Source organism: Alligator sinensis, unplaced genomic scaffold (assembly GCF_000455745.1).
Source record: "Alligator sinensis unplaced genomic scaffold, ASM45574v1 scaffold392_1, whole genome shotgun sequence".
NCBI lineage: Eukaryota > Metazoa > Chordata > Crocodylia > Alligatoridae > Alligator > Alligator sinensis.
In genome coordinates, this window is record NW_005841898.1 from 558687 (window position 1) to 580196 (window position 21510).

The 21510-nt window shown below is 41.0% G+C and overlaps 1 long non-coding RNA gene across 2 annotated transcripts in view; it reads left to right on the top strand.

Moving 5' to 3' along the window:
• Positions 1–649: 649 nt before the first annotated feature.
• Positions 650–21510, top strand: part of LOC112549356 — a 243696-nt gene continuing 222835 nt past the window's right edge. For both annotated transcript variants that reach the window (XR_003092759.1, XR_003092758.1), the window contains exon 1: positions 650–721. This is a non-coding gene — a long non-coding RNA (uncharacterized LOC112549356). The remainder of the gene's footprint in view (positions 722–21510) is intronic.

A 21510-nucleotide genomic window follows, 5' to 3' on the forward strand; every position in this document is an offset into this window, starting at 1 on the left:
GTAGTTTATATATCCGCCTAAAGCATTGGTTTGGCTGGCAGTATAGAAAGTTAAATAATTGAGATATAATATTTACGCAGATGTCAGTGATTGACTTTGACTTGGTGTAGGTGAGCTGTTACATTTACTAGTAGCAAGACTTCAGTTCTGTTTTCACAAACCATTAAGGAAATTTACCAGTCTGATTAACATCTCTGTGTAAGCGCTGTAGGCACTGGTAATAACTCCTGGGTATTTAAAGCGCTAATAACATAAGTATGGTTATGAAATCAGATTTTGCATTAAAAATGGTGCATTGAAACAAAATTGTTTTTAGTGAAATAGCATGTCAGTAAGTAGTTTGTAAATGGCTATTGTAGTTAATTATGCAATTGATGTAGCATGAAAATTTTAATCAGAAAATATCTTCTGAATCATATAATTTAATATATATGACCTTTATTTTATACTTTATGAACTATATTATTTTATACCATAACTACTGTGTAAATTCTTGTTTATTACATTGTTATGCCATGGCATTATTTTGTAGATTTTTTTCACCTTCAACAAATTGCTTTTACTATTTGCTTTTTTCATAGAATCAGGATTTACTGTTGTTAATCTAAAAATGTTAAAGAAACAATATTTTGTGTATCTTAATTTTTACAGGGAAAACCTGAGGGGTCTTACGCTTTCAATCCAGTCATTGATTGCTGTGGGTGCAGACTGTGGTGAACTGGTAAGTCTCTGTCAATTTCCTTATTATTTTATTTTGCTTAAATGCCGTGTTGTGGTATTACATGTGATGGTCCTCCTCGGTGGAATTCAGTAGAATTTTGTGGCAAAAGATTTTTTGTGGAAGGTCTGAGAGGTTCGGTGTCAGTCCTTGGCCAACACGGCCATGTCCAGATGAGTGCGGCCGTGCGGTATGTGGTGCTGCAGACATGTCTGTGCTGCCACATACCACATCTTCCATTGTTCCCCATGTTGCAAGGGAGCAGTGTGGAAGGTTTTTTTGACTCTTGGATATCCAGGGATCAAAAAAATCCATTGAAAAAAAAAAAAAAAAAAGACCGCCCAAAGACCGAACCTGGCCGGCCAGAGCCACATTCTGCTGCTGTCCAGGCTCTGTGCGGCAAGATCACCACTGCTGCAGCCCTGGGAGGCTATCAGGACCCCAGGTAAGGCTGCTAGGGCCAACCCAGTTCTGGCCCCGCCTTTCCTACCCCACCTGGAGTAACTTGCCACACACCAGAGTGTGTGTGGCACAGGCATTCCCTGGGGACAACTAGTGGCGGCACAAGGTGTGCTGCCACTAATTGTCCTTGGGGAACAAAATGTCCACACATGCCTGGACGCAGCCCAGGTGTTTTCTACAGGCCTGAAAAGAATGGACTTAAATTGTGAAGAAATATCGAAGGGGTTCTGCAGATTTCAGAGGTCTAATAAATCCCTTCCTCAGAATAACAGACATTGGCTGAGAGTTTTTTCCAAGGTATATATAGAAAGAAAGATATCAAATTTTCTTAAAAAAATATATTTTGGCTGGATTTGGGAAATAAGTGGCATTCATATATCCTAGACAGTTGGAACAGTTTTAAGAAATGCTGTAGTCCAATTAATAAATCATTTTTCTGGGGATCAGGAAGTTTAGGTTTTTCAACTTTCTGTACTACTTACTGTCTGGCCTCTGGGCAAGTCACTTAACCGACCAGTGTCACAAATTCCCTTTCATTTTGCCTAGTGAGAAGATAAATATTGAATGTTCTTTTAAATTTTCCTTTCCAAGGAAGTTGATCATACCAGGGTCTCATAGAGATTAATTAACTAATGCAAGCTCAGCTCCTTGAGCATGAGTATCATCTACCTAATTTTGCATAACAGTAACAGTCACTTCCTTTGTTCAGTGTCTGATATGTCAAAGGAAGATGAGAAACCAATACCAGCTGGTACTATGACTATGTGCTTGAAGGAACAATTTCTTCTTGTTCCTTTCAAGCAAGTTATATCTTACTGTGTGACCTACATTATGTGATTTGATCACTCTGAATTTATACTAGCTAACATAATTGTAAATTTTTATTTTAAATAATTCATTAGACCCTTATTTTGTGGAACTCACATTATAAGAATACACTGATTCATTCAAAACAGTTGTGTATTTTTATCCCAAATAAATAAGAATGATTCCAGGTTCAAATGTGTGATCCTATACCAAAATATGTAAAACTGCAATTCTCAAAACTTTCCACAGATTCAGACCTTAGAACAGTGATGTTAATGTAATTTAAATCAATATATATAAGGCAAGAATGCCTTCTTTACATTAAAAAAATAAATCTGATCCTTGAGTTTGGGTCTATATATGGCTTTGCTCTGAATAATATCTTCCACTGAATCTCATCACTTAACTTTAGTCTATGGAATTATGAGTAAATGCTTGTAATCCAGCCTCCTAATCATTCAGAAGAAACTTCCTTGAAAAGGCCATGAACCTTAAAAAACCTGGACAAATTGAATATGTTATGGTCCTAGGTTTTTGCTTACCCAACCCTCAGATTAGATAGGGTTTATATTACTTCACATGGATGATGTATATCAAATCTTTTCAAACTTTCATACAGTTAGTTTTTGAGGTAGGTTAAGCAACAAATTCCATCATATTTTAGCTTGTTGTTTACCGGGGGTCAAAGCTAATTCTTCTAAGAGAAAATCTATTAGCAGCAAGCAGGGTTCAGTTTTTGCCAAATATCAAAGTTAGAAAAAGAGCAGATAATTCTGAATAGAAATAAAATTGATATTTTTTTGTTTTTCCTATTAGTGCTGTTTCAACCCTGTAGATGTATTTGGGGTTCCTAGATCTCTCCCATTTAAAAGAGACTAGACTCAAGGGTGACATTTTGGCATTATGAAGACAATGGCAAAACTCCCACTGACTTCAGTGGATCCAGGATTTTACTCATAAACCTTTAGGGGGAAATTCTGGCATAGTTATGAATAATACTTACTTATGTTACATCTACAGAAAGGGCACTGCAGAGAGCACCTTCAGTGATGTCATTATTGAAAGCTGAGTGCTATATTAGTAACAAAAGAATTAATGGAAACATAGGAGGGGGAAAAGCTACAATATTTTATCTTTTATATCATGGAAAGGCATAAAACAGGAAAATACTGATGCATCCTAAATATCAAATTGTTCAATATACTTTGTGTCTGGGGAAAACAGTACAAGATAAATGCATTCAAATTGCTAGCACTAATTATCAGTTGTTTTGCTCAGAGGGCTACAAATCAGCAAGCGAGGCATCTGAGTTATCTGTCTCAAGCCAGCTCAGGTTGTTTGAGATTTGAAAATTATTTCAGTTTGACAGTTTTTAGTAGGGGTTGGACCAGATGACCCTGGAGGTCCTTTCCAACACTATGAATTTTATATGAGATGTGTTAATCCAGATGCAACAGACCACATGATAAAACTACTACAGTTTATAATACCTAGTTGAAGGTTCAAAACATTTACAGCCCCTGAAGGCTGAACAGAGCCTTATCTGATAGTGGTCCCTCTGGTTCTAGATTAATGGCACAGCTTGTGAAAATGTGAACTGCTTCTGATTGTAGCATCTTTCTTGTGTTTAGATAGAAGACTTCAGTCTGTAGATTTTTTCACTTTAGTACCAGCACTAAATTCACTCTTTTTAAAACAACTGAACCGCCCTTATCAATGCAGATATTAAGGGGGACAAATCCTAATTTTTTTTTTACTAAGTCTGTGCTCTTTCTAAAAATGCTAAACTGGCTGAACTAAGACTATGGGTACCTGTAGTAATTTGCCTATATGTAAATTTTGCCCCTCACTTCCATGTGTTCAAGAAGAACAGGGTCTGCAGTAAAAGGGGTAAGGAATAACTTAGGGGGGAGGGTCAGAGGGCAACAGACCTACCACCCCTCCCCGGCAATAGGAGGGGGAGAAATTCAAGGTAGATATCCAACAATTAGATTCTATACCTGGAAAATTCTAACAAATTTATAAATTTTGCATATATAGACTGTAATTATTTAGGGATCAACTAAGTAATCTAAAGTAAAGAAAACATTGCTTTTCAAAGTATTTTTTAAATATCTTCACACACACATGATTTATGTAGGTTTATCAGGGTTATCATTGTTTACTATCAGTGTTTACTATCAAAGTAAATGTAAGACAGGCATGCCAAATTTGACGTAGAATAAGGTGTCACCAAGTACACTGAAAAACATCAATCTTCCTGCCCTTTTGGGTTTATTCCTACAGTTCATTTTCTAGAACATTCTCTAGCCAAACTTTAAATATACAATGTAAATGATGAGGTTCCTTCTTACATTCCCTGAGACACCGTTATGAAGTCTGATGAATCCAGTCTCACTAATAAACCATAGGCACAACGTTTAGTGTTTTGGGGGGTGGGAGGGGGAAGGGAGGGGTTTGTTCAGCTATATCTCCAGGGCCAGAGACATGCTTGCAGAAGACATTCTCTTTTACCTAGAGTATTATTCTGTAAGAACACTGGAACAGCTTTCTGGTTGTGCCTCAAGTGAATATGATCAGATAAAAAGCTCTGCTAATGCAAACCTCTGGAGACACATTTTATTACTCATTCTATGTAGTTGGCAATTTCTTGCTGTTCTACCAGTAATCTGAAACTGAACTTGATTATAGGTATTTCTGAGCTCATCTAAAAAAGATTGCCCTTTTTCTTTTTTTGGACATTTTACAATATAATATTCCCCGTGCCTTTTTCATACTTCCTCAATGTGAAACTGGTATTTTCTTTTGCAAATGAAATCACGGATTCTCTGTATTAAGGACACATTTGCTGTGGCCTACTGAGACTTTACCTTATCAGACATGTTCTGACTAAGGCATCACTGAGATTTAAGCATGTGCACTGTAGGTTAACATTTTCCTATATACCCTGTGCTATCGTGGCTATAAAAAGTATCTTGAGGAAAATGGATCTTAAGTATAGGTTAAGCTAAATATTTATAGGATTTGCAGACAATTATCTTCTGCACTGTGAATATGACTGATTTCTGATAAACTGTTCTAATATATAATACACACACACACATGTGAAAGCATGTGTGAATTTTCCTGAATGTTATGGGTCTTATATGGATATGATTCAGGCTACTTAAGAATACTTACTTTAGAGATTTGCCTGGGCTTTATAGACAACATTGTTTTGAGAGCATTCACTCTTTCACCTGTAAAAAAACAAACAAACAAAAAAGGATTATTCCAGCTCTCACCAGCTGAAGCACCTTACAATGCTTTGACTATACAACTGGTCAGATCTTTTCCAAATAGTTTTCTGTCAGCAAATACTGATTAAACACAAATGAAATGTTTTGCACTTCAATAAAAAGATTGGAATGAAAAAAATATCAAAACATTTCATTTTGATATGGTTTAAGTCCATGTGTTTCATTTAATGGCTCAATGTCAAGTTGAGAAGAGATATCAAATAGGTTCCCAATGGGTCTGTCCTGGGTCTGGTATTGTTTAACATCTTCATTAATGATTTTGACAATGGGATTGAGTGTATGCTTAGCAAATTTGCAGATGGCACTAAGTTGGGTGGAATTTTAGACACTGAAGGGTAAGGCTGACCTGGATAAATCAAAGAAATGATTTACAGACTGGAGAATGACTGGCTAGGTTGCAGTATTGCACAGAAGACCTGAGGGTTACTGTGAATCATAAGCTGAATATGACCCAACAGTGTAGTCTTGTTGCAAAAAAGCCAACAGCATACTTGGATGTATTAACAGAATGTCACTTTCAAATCAAAGAAAGTGATTCTTCCACTTTATTCAGCACTAGTATTGCCTCACCTGGAATATTCTGTCCAATTTTGGGCCCCGTGCTTCAAGAAAGAAGTGGACAGATTGGAAAGAGTCCAGTGGAGAGTGATAAAAATGATTAGAGGCCTGGGAAGCATGACTTATGAGGAAAGTCTGAAGAAACTAAGGTAATTTGGTCTAAAGTAGATTGGCAGGGGATTGGATAACAGTCTTCAAATGCCTGAAGGATAATTATAAAGAGAATAGACATAGTCTTGTTCTGTGGCTGTAAAAGACAGAACTAGAAGCAATAACCTCTAACTGCTGCAGAGAAAATTTAGGGTACATAAAGAGTTCAAATTTAAATTGACACAAGTAGAGTTAGGTCAGTCTAAGTGCCAAACTGTACATATGTTCAGACAAAAAATGGCCAGTCTAATCTATTTTAGTTCATCTAAGGAGATGAACTACTTAGATTGGGCTAACCTGTGCCTAAACTAACCAAACATGTATATGTTCAGAGCCCAGCCACTCATCCCAGCCCTGGGGTTGTGCTTTTCTTACTCCCTCCCCAACCCTGACCAGGCTATTTTGTAGCATTCTGACCCCCTCACTTCTGGATGGGCAACACCCTCCCCCTGTGGACTGGGCAGTCTCACCTCCCTTCCCCCCAATTCTTCCAACCTTCCCCATGGACCTATTAGCCCCCAATCCCACCTGCCCCTACCCCACACTAACTTAGATTGCATTCCCAGTGCAGCTCCCAGCACCAGTAAACATGTGCACAAGCAAGGACCCAATCTGCAGTCATAGGTCGTGACCTGTGAACATGTGCACATGCTCTTAGGTTGGAAATGGGGAAGAACTTTTTGACTATGAGAGTGGTGATATTATATATATACTTTGGTTAGTTGCCAATCTACCCTGTCTTCTACTTGACTTTAGACTAATACAACTAAGTATGTTAGTCAGGGATGATACTACCTTGAGCAGGGAGCTAGACTAAATGGTCTCATGAGGTCCCTTTCAGCCCTGCACTCCTATGATACTAATAATTAATATAGCTTGGCTGAGATTAAGTGCAGTGCTATGCAGTATAATACAGTACAATATATTTGCCCTGTAAAGATTGTTATTTTATGGTGTTCAGGGAACCAAGAGGTGTCACATATGGCTGGTAATAAAATAAAAAACCTTTTGGATCTAGACAATTGTCTAAAATCCATCTCAGTTTAATGGTAACTGAAAATAGATGATGATATTATAGAATGTTGCATATCTGAACAAAGGGAATATGTACCGTACTATGCAGTTATCAATGCTAGCTGTTACCAAGCAAGATTGGGTACTAAAAACTGTATAGCTATATTAGTGTGAGGCTTCACTAAATTTGAATATTTGAAGAGGAAACCAGGGCTAATTAGCTCAGGAGCAGTATCATGATAACATGGACATATGGCTTTCAGTACCTTAGCTAGCATTTATTCATCTCCTTATGTCATGATGCTGTCATGCATACATATCCTAAATGTCTTGTCTTGGTTAAGTGGGTCTTTAGAAATATAGTTGGGCCTGTTCATTACCTTGTAATCTGTTGTGGGTATAGATTTTCCAGCATAATCAAGTCTATGAAATCAAGGGAGTTGTGGGGGAGTATGAAAAGAGCTGCAAATTGCCCAAAACAAATTGTATGTGTTGTGTTCACTGGAAAATAAGACAACAAAAATAGCGGTATGCTAGACGTGACACTGTGCAAATGGGCAAATTTTAAACTGTGTGCGCTAATTATAGAACTCACACAGGTTACCTCAACAGTGAACCTTAACAACATGGGTCTGATTCTCCTTTCGTGTGGTGTCCAACAAGAGTAATTCCACTGATGTAATGAGTATCTTGTCCTGTGATCCCAACACATTATCAATTAACCCTAGTAAGCCATAGTTTAGATTTAATATCCTTTTTCATCTGTGTCCATCTTCTGGAAGCTGTTATTCAGGCAACACATCTCTTAATTTAAGTGGCAGCTAAGGAATGCAAAATGATACTTATGCCATTATAGCTTTACTTACAATAAGGTGCTTGCAAGAAAGCCAGGCACTAGGAGCATCTACACATGTGACTTTTTTTTCTGCACACTCATTTAGTATCTGCTTAAGTACCAGCACCACACGGGTCATTTTTAATGCTACTGCACAGTAACAACGAGCTACTGCACAGTAGCCCTTTGCTACTATGCAGTAGCATCGGCATCACAGTTCGTGCCTGCCAATGCTACCTTGCCGAAGAAATGAGCTATGCCGATGTAGCTCATCACTACAGCGATGTAGCATCTCATGTAGATGCATCCACAGTGTAACATCTGTACCTAGAGTAGATAAACACTCTTAGTAAACTCATTGCACTGATGGACATCAAACATGCCTGTTGGTACCTAGTTTTATATTACATATTTGGAGTTCTTTGTCTGTTATTTATAAAATGCAAGTCATGACACATGCCCTTTCAAGTGCTAAACTGGATCTTCAGCTAAATCCTGCACAGTTATATGAATGTATGGTATGCCTTACAGATAGGGTGACCATATGGGACCATGGGAAATCCAGGACACTGCCCTCCTCTCCCCTCCCCCCTGCCCAAATATAGCAGTGCTATATGGATGCAGAGCAGCATGGTGTGCCAGGCAGTCGGGCAGCAGTGGTGCCTGCCAGCCTGACACACCTTGCTACCCCACTTCCCTGCCAGACTGCACCCCACATCCCTGTGATTCCAGGACTCACTTTAATTTTAACCAACCAGCCAGAACTGGCCTTCGAAATCCAGGACAGTCTCAACCAAACCAAGACATATGGTTGCCCTACTTACAATAAACATATTTTGAATGGTAGAAAGGCTATTATATTCAAATCAGCTACATATGTACACAAAGCAGATGAAGACCCAGGGATCCAGTACTCATCCTCCCCATGATTTTCCCTGAATAGGTGGAGAGAGAGATTTCCCAGGAGCTTCATAGCCACTTTAGAAATTATATATCACCTTATTTCTCACCCCCAGATAGAAGATAGTGTTTCTTTTCATATACCAGTCCTACTACTGCAGGAGACAGGAAGTTAAACTGTCAGCCAGCAAACAGTGACCTTAACTATATGTAGAGTGCTAGGAAATATATAAAGCAAACTGAAAAAGGTATAATATAAATCTTTCATTTGGTAATCTTAAATGTTACATACTTCAACAAGAAGGGGTACAACATTGGTAGTTGGAACTTTGCTTTTCAAGTTGATGTATTCCTTTTAGCTTATGTTTGCTATCAACTTCTGAAGCATTTTTTTAATATATATTATTGAAGGTTTTCTCTTCTGTCTGGAATTATTAGATGGATTCTTAAATCTACTGATTATATTCTTCTCTCATATATAGCCATATTGCTAATCTACCTAATAATCTACCCTTTTGAACATTGTTGCTTTCTGTTTTAACAAGCCAGAGATTCAATATTAATTCCTAAAAAAGAAAATAGCTGAATAACAGTAATAATATTTGTTAATATTATACTTATCTTGAATAATTCCATAGCATCTTAAATCTGCAACAAGGATCAGACACCAAAGACTAATATTTAAAATCTCCTTCATTCAGAGTATCTGTCCTTAGTAATAACAAAGGTAGAATTTGCAGTGAACTCACTAAGAGTGCAGGCCTATGATTCATCTTGCTTAAAACATTTAGCAGATGAAAACTGAGTTTACTTGGAAAGTTTTTAGGTTTTTTTGTCTCTTCATCATGGTGGCTGTTTAATTCCACTTTATCCAGAGTTTATAAAAGTATGGTGGGGACAACAAGTTGCTGCAGGAGCACAATTTACATTGTGTATTTTGGAATATTTCTGCAGAACAAAATGAATACCATGTAGCTAATTCAGAGCTAGCTCGTGGACTAGAAGCAGCTTAAATGCCCTACCCAAAAGAATTAGCCCTGCTGAGAGAGGGAGTTCTGTAACTTGGGTGCTGATCTTGTGGTACATTCTGCATGAAAGGTACTTTCATTCATATGGAGTTTAACTGACTGAGTACAGATGCAGATAGGTGCAGGGACTTGCAGGACCAGGGACTAAATGTACAAACCTTATCTACATGCTTTTTCATGCTATAGAGCTGGAAAGGGGGAAATAATAATATACAGTTTACTCAATGCTTCATAAATATGGTATATAAGAGAAAAGAGATTTACCTTCCTCAGTGCTTCTTTCCTAAATAATAAAACTATGTGGGAAGTCCTACTCAGTTGTTTTTTGTCTCTCTGAAACAAGAATGATTAATATGACTGTGAATGACTTCTGTATAGACATGTTGACTTTGTGTTCCTGTAGGTGACTTTGTTCTACTCCCACTCTTTCTTTGACTGCTTAAATATTTATCTGGGGTAATAACAATAATTATAAAATGTAAGTCAGCAGCTGTTAGCGCACATATTTTTGTTGCTGACAAATTCAATTAAAGGTATTGCTAGCTAAACCAATCAAATAACAGGTAGTTTAGAAAAGGTCAACTCTGAATTATTGTTTCCCATAATAATTTCCCAAGCCATTAAGTCTGTAAAATTCATTTGAAACTGAAACCCATAAAAGTAAATTATGGAACAAAGTGCCTTGATAGTTTGTGGGCATTCTAGAACAGAAAGCTTAGCCTCTCCCACGCATCCTGACTCTTGCTCTCATTGCCTGTGTTGCAGCACAACTAGAATAAGGGTCTGGCTGCATTTCTGCGATAAAACCCTGATTCCGGGAAGATATAAGTCAATTCCAAAACTGTTAATTCTAGGCTGACCATAATCCAGTGATTTTTCTTGATTTTAAAAACTAAGAATGTCCCCAGCACATTTAAAGGACATTTCACTGGATGCTTGTGAATGAGAATAAAGACATATAACATTGGAATAAGTAAAGTCACGCTTCATAATGTCAGGTGCTTTGAAACACAAGAATACCAAGATACTAGTCCATTCATTTCTTAAGTTCTTAGTGTAGAATTTAAAAGATTTTTTGAAATCTCATAAATGTTTGTGGATTGTAGCCCTATGCTGCCTCAGTTACGAATTCTGGTATAATGAGCAAGGCACAGGGCATACTCATTTAATTGAGCCCCATAATGAATTAAATGAGTTAGGGTACTGTTTAGGGATGATAAAATACTAAAAATAAGGCTCCTGGCCATTAGGCCATCAAATGCATGTGGTACCTTAGGCAGACAAGGTTCCTTGGGTGAATTTGATATCTTTTATTAGACCAACCCAAATGGTTGGAGAATAGTTATTAAGCAAGCTTTTGGGTTCAAAAACCCTTCGTCAGGCTAAGGAAGCTTCAGCAGTTGGTGTGTGCTCTTCCTGGATGGAATGAAAAGTAGGTTTATTGCGTGTCCATGTACAGATAAAATGATTCTTTGTTCTAATTGCTTTTTCTTGTCATCTTATGATGTTGGGTCACATCTTACATGTGACAGAGCATCAGACAGGCCCATCAACTGAGAGGAAGAATATTTTGGTTATTCATCATGTCTTGATGAATGATTTGGGGAAATCATTAAAACCACTGGTCCGTCTACTATTCTTACCAAAATTAACTCATAGTAAACACTTGGTGCTTATGTTCAGTTAGTGATGAAAACATGAGAAATGGATATTACAATATGCATATTTATTTGCTGGAGTTTAAAAAAAGGTGGAGTAGGTGCGAACACAGATCTCTTGCATATTCCAGTTCCTTGCTTGAGAAAGGGTAGAGAAGTGGAACAGAAACATACTTTATCCTTTCATTCCATTTTTAATGCATCATTTGCTTACTATCTGACTGGATGTCTATTAAAGAATTTAGAGTTCCTAGCAAAGGTGAGCCAGAGAGTAGTACACCTGTACTCCAAAAATAAAATAAAGTCAAGAAGTGTTACAACCCAGGTTCAAGCAAAATAACCCTATAAAAGACTGTTTTTGAAGCTTTAGCTTTTATCCTAAGTAACTGTATTTAATGTTGCTTTCTATTTACTTGGCCTAGCCTCTTCTACCACCTGCTCCTGTGCTAGGCTTTTAAAGGGAATTCAGGGCTGAGATCAGACTACCTTTTCCTATTCATTCCTTAAGTATTCTTCTATCATTTGACAGCAGTTGTAGCTGAAAATAAGTTTTTACTTATCAAGATGGTTGCCTGTAGGGCAATTGATTCTCCTTGAAAATTAGAAACATTTAGATGTAAGATTGAAGAGTGGTGGTGTTTGTTCCTTCCTGCTAATTTGTTTTAGTGGGAGAATATTTTGTTTTCCCTTTGCAAATTTAAATGGCTAGTTTTGAGTTTTTAATTTGTAAAGTAATTCATTTAGGGGAGAGAAAAAAAAAGCTAGACAGTAGTTCTAACATTGTATAGAGTGGGGAATATATACTTCTGAGTTCTGGTTTTATTTTTGCTATAAATTCATTTTGTTGTTTTAGACAATCCACTTGAAGAATAAATTTAGTTAAACTAGTGTAAACTCCTAGTTTAGTTAAACTAGTGTAAACCCCAAAATGAGCCAGATGTAAATTTATTTAAAAGCATCCACATAGACCAGGTAGAGACATCACATTTTGACTAGTATAAGTGATCAGAAACCAGTCCATACCCATAACAGAACAGAAGTTTGGCGCACACAGACTGGTTTAAAAATGGCAGAACCAGACTTGCTGCCCCCACCAAAGGGCAAATGTGTTCACTACTGATCTAAACTTCGCCATTTAAAGAAAACTGCCTAACTTAGTTTGATTCTTCCTCAGACTTTTTGAATGTCTGTACCTAGCCACTGAGGTTTGAATCTATTGAAGTAAACTGTGTGTAAAAATGATTTTAATCAAGCCAATCCAAGTTCTGCTTTGTAGACAAGCCCCCACACTTTCAGGGACTAACCCAGATTATGCTGAAATTGATGGATGAGGTCCGGTGGGAATTTAATTTTATTTTGCTATACCTTACACTGATTAATATCTGCCTCCAGTTGTTATTTCCTAAGTGTTTTGAGAGGTAACTGGAATAATTGCAGAATTAGGTTTTACCTAAACAAGAAAGATGGAAAGAACTAGTTTCTTAGTGCTTGTGAAACACTGAGACTATGGAAAGAAAGGAGCTGTTTGGCACTGATAGAGTGAAAATAATGTAATAGCCCAGGTCTCCAATAATTCTATTTATGATTTAATAATATAACCTTATACTATATGGTCAGCTTCACATAAATGAACACCATCATAAAAGATAAATTCAATGATTAGTTATAAACGTGTGTGGTATCCATGGAAATTGAAACTTCTGTTTTCTTTGCTTAATATGATAATTACAGTAAGTCATAAATGTTTTGAATTCTGAAGGGAGGGGTGGCTGAGCCAAACTGCCAGAAAAGTAGACAATCAAGTCTGAGAGTTTTCTATGGTTAAGTCAGGTAGAAGGAGTTTTGCACTTTGAAATCCTAAAATAATCTAGAGACTTCACCCTGATAGAATTATCTGTGCCACAAACATGCATTGAAAAGAAATTACTACTGAAGTGTACACTTTCCACTACAAACCATGGGGAAGCAGAGGAATACAAAGGGAAGGGATGTGCTCCTCGGAATACCCTTTAGTTTGCTAATGAGCATGTTAGGGAACTGAAGCATTTCTCAAATGCTTTGGAAATTGAAAATTCTTAACTGAATTACGACATCTCAGAATCTGTACAAGACAGGAATAATGTTAGAACAACCACAAAGAAATTAGTTTTACTCCCCAGAGACAAACCATTGACACACAAGGCAGATATGGAATTTTAAATCTCTCTGGCTGAACTGAGATTGTCAGGGTGTGAATTAATTGTATGTATCAAAATCAGTCATTTTTTTTTTTACTGGCACCACCTTGAAAGAAAGATTAAAACTGAATTCTGCTTTGTAATTCTTTTATATAGGTGTCCTGTTGCTCTCCAGTTGTAATGGAAGTTACCAATTGTTTTGCTTGGTTTCTGCTTTCAAAAGCTTTTCCCACGTAGACTTGAATGAATACACAGCACTTTCAGTCACTGTATCTTTCTTAGTTCATTTTACTTCTTGTATCACAGTTCATAAATCAGTGAGAGTCAAGAAGTCAGATAAAGGCTTGCTTTATTCAGTCTCATTTTGGCTAAGTACAAACATTACACATATTGCGCATTAAGCAAGTGCTCTAACGCCATAACTGAACAGATGTTCACAAATCTTAGAGCACTTGATAAAGCACTCTAACAGAAAGCACTTTAGGTTAGTACACATCCATCAGAGTTAACTTAGCACATTTGTAGTAGATGACTCTTTAAAGCGAGTTTAAAGCAGGTTAAATGCTTTTTGCACCCTTTAATGGAGGTTTTTTGCATATTTGGCAGTGTATAGTGCATTAATTCCAGCCACTGTAGAACATTTGGTGGCATAACGCACCTTAAATGACTTTGGGATGCAGCAAATGACTTTGAAGCACTACAAAGTAAAACATCTCCAAGGAGTTTTAGTTTCCTACCCTACAGCTGTGGAGGGAAGTACCTGGCTCTGTGTGGCTCAAGGGCTGTGCAGGCAGCCTGGCAGCAGCCTAGGAAGGCAGGCTCCACAGAAGGGGAAAAAAAAAGTGGTGAGCCTGATCTTTTTTCCTTTTTCCCCCTGGAGTCTGCCTGCCTGCTGAGCTGCACGGGGACCCAGTGCTTCCCTCTGCGGGTGCAGTGCCCCCTGGGACAGCCGAGGCAGGTGCCAGTGGACAGGTACCACCTGGGGGAGGGTACCGCTGCAGCAGAGGGAAGTACCATCCCCCTCTGCAGCTCAGGACAGCTATGCCCACCAGCAGCTTGCTCTCCCATCCCCACCACTGGAGAGACAGGTAAGGATTGGGCTCTGACACAAGTGTACATGACACAGGTGTTTACTTTTTCCTAAACTGAAGCGGTGCTGACCCTGTCAGGGGGGCACCAGCCCTACTGACAGCATCAGTGTCACCTGTTGGGGGGAGCATGTGCACCCCCTACTAGTTGCCTGTGCCATGAAGCATTGTGCAGAGCTGTGCTCTAGCCTTGGAAAGAGTTCATTTCCTCTGCCCAAGCCTGGTCCAGCTCTATCCCCTTAGCTGTCACTGACTCTAGTCAGTGATAGCCTCTGATTCCAGCCTGGTGCTCAGCCTTGTGGGTGGTGGGGTGAGAGGGGCAAGGGGAGGTTCTGCCCCACAGCCACCAGGGCCCCACAGTGTGCTGCAGCCCACTTCGGGACTGAGACTGTGAGGAAAGAGCTCTGGGGACTCTTCCCCTGCTGCACCCAGGCTAGGCAGTGGTATGCCACTGCTTGGCCAGGGACCTTGTGGGGAGAGGGTCCAGGTTCCCTCTTTCCCCACAGCTGCCATCACCAGTGTACATTATGGCAAAGCCCAGGAAGGGAGAGGGGTCGGGGGTCTCTACTCCCCCTCCTCCCTATAGCAGTCCTGTCCAGGCAGTGACTCACCATTACCTGGCCAGGGGTTTCTCTCCCCCCCCCCCCCCCCCCCTGCTGACCAGCTGTTTGAGGTGCAGGGCTGGGGAGAGGGGGTGCTGCAGCAGCCTCCTGGGAGGTACGTGAGTGCACCCCAAGCAGCCATTGCAGGCAGGCTCCCTCTTCCCCCCCGAACTACAAATATCTGATCAGTTTGCTTGCACTCTAATTTATCCTGCTTTAAGTAAAGCTCAATAGTTAGAGCGCTTCCACCAGTGGCTTTTTGAACATCTGTATGTAACTTTTGTGGCTGCATGGGTACACTACAATGCCATATAGAGGTAACCAATAGGGCTGTGTGAAATGGCTGTGTTTCATTTAAGTTTCAGATTCGGCATTTCGGAGGGACAGTGTTTTGTTTCTGTGTTTCGTATGGCTGTGCGAAACGGCTGTGTTGCGTTTTGGTTCAGATTTGGCATTTCGGAAGGACAGTGATTTGTTTTGGAGTTTCAGATCACTATCCTGTTTCATTTTGGCTAAAACTGTTTTGAAACTGTGTTGGAATTTCGACACTGTTCCAATGTTTCGGCCATAGGCTATAATGGGGAATCACACAACTGCCTATAACTTTGTCATTTCTTGCCTGATTCAGATGAAACTTGCAAGAATGTTATCCCCTTCTGAGGCCATGATGCCTGCCAAGATTCAAGGAGATAGGCACAGGGGTTTCTGGGAATCTGCACCTGAAACTGTTCAAAGCACAACTCATGTCACTTGTGTGTGTGTGTGTAGGCAGAGTGGGATGAAAATTTCAGGGATGGTAGCCCCTTCTGAGGCCATGAAGTCTTCCAGGTTTCAAGGCAATAGGTGTAGGGGTTTCTGGGAAACCTCACCTCAAACTGCTGAAAGCAAAACTTGTGACATGTGACTTTGTGTCTGGTAAGGCAAAGCAGGGTAAGGAGATGGTAGCCCCTGTTCTCACCCTCACAACTCTACTGCAACCAGTAAGCCTCAGGCCTCTCAAAGATCTTACAGGTCTGGGGTTTCCCCAACCAGGACTGTGCAGTGGCTGGAGGTTATCAAGTGCCTCCTACCCAGCTTTCACCAGGGAGATTTGTGGTCCTGGCATTTCCTGGGGCTGTCACACCACTAGCAGTCCTACCCAGGCCTCCCTACCCTAGCAGGGTGCAGTTTTAGGTCATGCCCAGGATGATGTGGGGCCCCCTTCTCCCCAAATAGCCACAGGCCTTATACCTCCAATTTCATCTGCCATGGGAACTCAGCAGGGGAGATGTTCTTCCCCTGCTGGCTGGTGATGCAGTGAGTTCTGCCTCCAGTTCTGAGATAGGGACATTAAATCATTTAAAAAAATTAAAAAAGGAAATAGGTGCAGGCAGAGTGAGGAGGGTGGCACTCACTCCATCTGCACGTGGTGCTTAAGGGAACCCCAGCAGCCAGAGGTTCACCTTGAGGAATACCAGCTGCTCCACCAAAACAGTATCCAAGGAGGTGTGGTGGGAGGTCAGAACATCCCCAGCAATGCTGAACACCCTCTCACTTGGAACATTGGTTGGTGGACAGGACAGGTGTTCCTGAGCAACCATGGCCAGATCCTGTGACATCTGGCTCCGGGTTCCCTGATAGGCCAAGGGGTCTCAGTCCAGTGGCTTCACATTCTTGCCAAGATAGGTAGCCATTGACACCTCCACACTATCTGCCCGAGGCTGGGGTCTGGTGCTTCTGGACCCCACCATTGAAGCCATGCCCTTGGCCCACATTGGTAGCAGCTGTTGTGGAGGAAACTGACTGCTGCCGGGAGTGCAGGCACAGGAAAATAGATCCCTCTCTTCCACGTCCCCCCACCTGTGCCCTTCTGCCTCCCAGACTCTGTTCACCAGCACCTCTGTACAGTGATCCAGGATTTTGCTTCACCCTCAGGTCACGCATGGCTACCAGTGTGTGGACCGTACTGGACCACAATGGATGCAACCATTCTTGATGTCCTCCCTCAGCTGCTTCACCAGTGCCTGCACCTCTGGTGACAATGGCTTGCCGCAGCCAGGGATATTGATCCCCTGGAACTTCTCCATTTGGTTTTCAAGTTCCCTCAGTGTGGGGATCACCTGGCTAAGGAGGGCATCACCAGCGCTGACGGGCTTGGTGGCCTCAAGGAATGGCTTGAGAACCACTAAGATATGGGAAATGGTATCCCACTCAGTTTTGTTAAGGGAGCTGCTGATCCCATTCTCTGCAAGCAAGACCATCTCATGGATGGCCTTTCTGTTGCTCCACCAACCTTTCCAGTATGATGTATGTGGAGTTCCACCAAGTCTCCACATCCTGGATTATTTGGTGCTGTGGGATGTTCAGCTCATCCTGTTTGTTCCGCAGCATCTTGCCCTGCTTGATGCTCCAGTGGAAGTAGCTTTCAATCTCCCTGCATTTTGAAATGAGCTGGCCAGTTGTGACAGCACTGTCACCAGGAACCCTGTCCCCCTCCAAGGCATCCCTGACTATGAAGTGGAACTTGTGTGCCACACAGTGGATGCCAACAAAGTTGACATCACGGACCACCTTGACCATATTGGCCCCATTGTCAGTGACCATGAATCTGCAGGTGAGCTTGCCCTGAGTAACGAGCCACCCCTGCACCAAGCAGTTCATGGCCCTCATGATCTCAGTGGCCATGTGGGAGTAATTGATGACCTCGGCTTGAAGGAGAGCCTACCAACAGCCTGACTGACTACATCAGTGCTCTGTGAGGGAGAGATAGGTATGATCACCACTCCGGCTGCTCCTGATGTCTGAGGTGAAATGCAAGGCCACCTGCAGATGAGCCTTGTGCAGCTCCTCCCTCAAGTACTCCCTGCATGCCTCCTACTGAACGCGGGAAGGGCACCATCAGCCTGCTGAAGGTGGTACATAGAAGCACTTGGTAGGATGGGGTCATGAGTGCCATGAGCAGCCTGAACCCTGGCTGCTCAACTAGGGAGAAGGGCTGGCCATCCAGAGCAAGCATCTCCCCGATGCTCTGGGTTATGTCACTTGCCTATGCAACGTGTCCCACTTTTTGTCCACCTTTGGCCCACTATTCCAGGGTGGCCTGCCTCTGCTTCTTGGGGATGGAGTCTTTGGAGCCAGAGGGGGACTTCTTTTTGGGTATACTCCCACTGGTGCCAGGCTGAGGAGGAGCAAGGGGTGGTACCTCCTGAGATGCATCAGTATCCCCATAATGCTGAACGTTTCACCTTCTTGCCCTGGCTGGTCTTACATCAGCAGTGCAAGTAGATAGCATATGTGGGATTATCTGGGATTATCTGCCACTTCATAATGATCCCACACCATGCTACCTGCTCTCTTCTGGGGTGCGGGTGCAGATCCTACCTGATCCCCCTTCTCAGCAGGCAGAGGCACAGCAACAGGAGGAGCTGACTAGGCTGAGCCACTTGCCTCCACAACCTCAACGTCAACTTCCTCCATACTCCCTTCTGGGGAAGGACACCTGGCTTTAGGGGAACTTGGAGGGGAGTGAAGCAGAAACTTAGATTCCTCCTCGATCTCCAGAATTTCTGTTGCTAGGGCACTTGGGTCTCCTGCTTCCAGATCCAGCTCCTCCTCTGGCACTGGAAGGCTCAGGCTGGGAACTGAAATGGGGGTGGAGGAGACTGTCATGCTGGTGCTGCTTGCCATGCTGATGGCACTGGGGGTTATTAATAGCTGGTGTTATTGGAGGGGGTGCAGATGCAGGCACTGGCCCTAACTCCTTGCTGCCTCTAGCACCAGAAGCCTCATGCCTGCTAGTGCTAGGAAAGAAGATGCACCTAAGTTTGTGGGAGGGGGAACTTACAGCGCTCTCTCTGCCCTCTCTGGCCAGAAGACCTGGCACTTACCTTTCCAGCATGCTTCATATTTCATATACTAGAAAAAAAGTGTCTGTGTGAGTGTGTGTGTGTAATATATGTGTAGTGCTTTCCTGTAGTGCCCGGTGATGAGACACTGCCAGGCAAAGCACTGCGCTTTTTTTCGTTTGGGGAAGAACAAATAACAGGATTTTTGAGGAAGAAGGAGTTGCAAGGGATAACAATAGGGAGTGTAGGCAAGGGTAAATAGGAAAGGATTGACTACCACTTGGTACCAAGGCACTACCAAGCTGCAAGCTTACAGATGCTGCTCTCTGCAGCTGCTCCCATTGCTACACAGACACAGCTGCAAAATGGCAGAGAGCAGTGCACAAATAGCCTTTTATGGTGCGTCTCTGTCCCTCCCCCAGAGCACTGAGATTGGAAGGGATCTCAGGGACAAATTGTTGTCACTGTCCAACTACAGATGTCAATATCACAGCAGTCCTGCCCCGCCCCGCCCCTCCCCTCCCTCGTCTTAGTTTCTTTTTCCCTGCATGCCCGCCTCCAAAACAAGCTGAACCATCTGAAACATTTCCAGAACATTTTGGATGGCTCTGTTTAGTTTTGGAGCTGTTTTGGAGCCTTCCATTTCATTTCTGATTTGGTGTTTCAGTCACCGAAACGTCCAAGTTAACTCTGCTAGCCTACCATGTGTACTACAAGCAGAATAGTTATATTATCATGACACTTCACTCAAGCTACTATACCCTACCCCTTGGTACCTGTACTAACTGAGTTGCTTCCAGAATCTGCACTTGCTTGCATAGCACTATAATGCCATGCTATATAAAAGTACTTGGAATGGCAACTGATCACAATTATTTAACCTGAACATCCACACAGCACAACAGTTATTCCAAGCTGCTCATGACAGGTGCTTTTTTAAAGAGAGCTTCCAAATCTAAAGGCTGCTTCATAGCATAGTTACTACCTGGAACAGACATCCTATCATCGCTATTTACAGACCTTCTAAAACATTTTTTCCTGAACAGGCTCTGAATAGGGGGGGAGGTGGTGGTGGGGTAGGAGTGGAGCATCACTAGCAACATCTTATACAATGGACTGTGTTCCTGTGCTCCCCTGTTTTATGTATTTCTTCTCCTTTGAAGAAGGCATGCGGTGGGGGTAAGGACCCAGAAAGGAAACATAAAGTCCTTGAGATATAAAACAGTTTTATATCCAATATTTGCTAAAGGTTGAGTATTCATGTAATCAGAAAAAAACATCAACAGGATGCTCAGAGATTTTTCTGTAAAGTTTTGAGGAGCTCTGGGGTTGCTAGGCTGTTAAATGAAGAATATTTTCATATAGGTCTTAGTCTGAGCATACATGCATCACTCTGATTTCCTGCTTATGATGTCAGTGATCATTGTATTGTGTATTAAAGAATTACACTTTTTCTGAAATAAATCCGTTATCATATGAAAAATAATTCCAGTCAGGTAAGCTAGGAAGCGCAAAGTTCACCACAGCTTTTATTGCATGCAACAAGCAGCTACTTTCACTTCCAAGGACAAGAAAATTGGGAACAAGTTAACTGTATTCAACTCAACCAAGCAATCCTTTACAATTATATGCCTCTATGGTGATGTGAGCTCCTGCCTTCAGGATGTGAAATCAAAGCTAACAGCTTGAAACACTGCCGCTGATCAGCCAGTCTTCTGTTCCAAAACAAAAGAATCTAATCTATTTTGTTTCCTCTAATGTGTTATTAGATGGGTTTCAGGCAACATTTTTTTTATCTACCGTTATTAACAGATTTGAATGTAAGGAATATATCTTTCCAACTGGGTTACAATTATAGTGCACAACATGTTTATTTATGAAAATACATATGAACTATACAAAACCTACTTTACTTCTTTACCATAGGATATACTTCCTAAATTTTTTTCTGGCCAACGACTGGTTTAGTCTGGAACCCAAACTTTTTTCTGAAGTTCATAGTATTAAAATCCTACCCTAGGGCTTCTATATGTGGAAAAAATATTTTATTCTTCAGCATTTTATATGTATTATTTTTTATAACTAAACAAAATTTTTAGTTGTTTTTATTGTGGACTCCAAAAGGCAACTCAGTAAATTGAAATATTAAAATTTTAGTTTTAAGTATTTCTAAATGAAGTTTAATGAAGCTCCAGTTGGTTTCTGTAGTTCTTATCACCAAAGCTTTTCATATTACTTTCTGGACTATAAAATAGGAAATCTGTAACTGAAATTTCTGCAGAAAACTATTTAAAAAAATTAGGGAATGTTGGTAGATGTTGTTTTCCAGGAAAAAATAGTCTTACATGATGCCTTATACCATTTTGAAGGGATATTTTAGGAATATTTTA